Source organism: Tupaia chinensis, unplaced genomic scaffold (genome assembly GCF_000334495.1).
Source record: "Tupaia chinensis unplaced genomic scaffold, TupChi_1.0 Scaffold142643_1, whole genome shotgun sequence".
NCBI classification, from domain to species: domain Eukaryota; kingdom Metazoa; phylum Chordata; class Mammalia; order Scandentia; family Tupaiidae; genus Tupaia; species Tupaia belangeri.
Genome location: NW_006202489.1, coordinates 1 through 1,406, shown reverse-complemented (window position 1 = coordinate 1,406; position 1,406 = coordinate 1). Strand labels below are relative to the sequence as shown.

Below are 1,406 nucleotides of genomic sequence, written 5' to 3'. Positions count from 1 at the left end.
GTGCTTCTTGGAGCAGCAGAACAAGATCCTGATGGCCGAGCTCAAGCAGCTCAAGGGCCAGAGCAAGTCGTGCCTGGGGGACCTCTATGAGGAGGAGATGCGGGAGCTGCACAGGCAGGTGGATAAGCTCACCAACGAGAAGGCCCACGTGGAGGTGGAGCGCGACAACCTGGCCAAGGACATCATGAGGCTTTGGGAGAAATTGCAGGAGGAGATGCTTCAGAGAGAGGAAGCTGAAAGCACTCTGCAATCTTTCAGACAGGATGTTGACAATGCTTCTTTGGCACGTCTTGACCTTGAGCACAAAGTGGAGTCCTTGCAAGAAGAGATTGCCTTTTTGAAGAAACTACACAAAGGAAATTCAGTAGCTGCAAGCCCAGATTCAGGAACAGCATGTCCAAGTTGATATGGATGTTTCCAAGACTGACCTCACGGCTGCCCTGCATGATGTCTGTCAGCAGTATGAAAGTGTAGCTGCCAAGAACCTTCAGGAGGCAGAAGAATGGTACAAGTCCAAGTTTGCTGACCTCTCAGAAGCTGCTAACCACAACAACGATGCCCTGTGCCAGGCGAAGCAGGAGTCCAATGAGTACTGGCGGCAGGTGCAGTCCCTCACCTATGAAGTGGATGCGCTTAAAGGAACTAATGAATCTCTGGAATGCCAGATGTGTGAAATGGCAGAGAACTTTGCTGTCGAAGCTGCTAACTACCAAGACACCACTGGCCACCTGCAGGATGAGATTCAGAACATGAAGGAAGAAATGGCTCGCCACCTTCGTGAATACCAGGACCTGCTCAATGTTAAGATGGCTCTTGACATTGAGATTGCCACCTACAGGAAGCTGCTGGAAGGCGAGGAAAGCAAGATTTCTCTGCCTCTTCCAAACTTCTCCTCCCTGAATCTGAGGGACACTAATCTGGATTCACTCCCTCTGGTTGACACCCACCCAAAAAGAACACTTCTGATTAAGACGGTTAAAACTAGTGATGGACAGGTTATCAATGAAACTTCTCAGCACCACGATGATCTTGAATAAAAACTGCACACATGCATGCAGCAATATATTACCAGCAAGAATAAAAACGAAATTCATATCTTAAGGAAACAGCTTTTAAGTGCCTTTCTGCAGTTTTTCAGGAGCACAAGATAGATTTGAAATAGGAATAAGCTTAGTTCTTAACAACAGACACTCCTAAGAGATTTAGAAAATTCCAAAGATTTAGAGAAAAAAAGTTTACATCATAATCTAGTTTACAAAGAAGTCTTGTGCTAGAATACTTTTTAAAAAGTGTTTTTTGAATACCATTAAAACTTCTTTTTTCCAGCAAGTATCTGACCAACTTGTTTTTGCTTCAATAAATCTTTGGAAAAAAAAAAAACACAATGAGGTACCACCTAACCCCAG

General features: G+C 44.8%; 1 pseudogene; it reads left to right on the top strand.

Moving 5' to 3' along the window:
- Positions 1–7: 7 nt before the first annotated feature.
- Positions 8–1,210, top strand: LOC102495563 (vimentin pseudogene; annotated as a pseudogene).
- Positions 1,211–1,406: the final 196 nt, after the last annotated feature.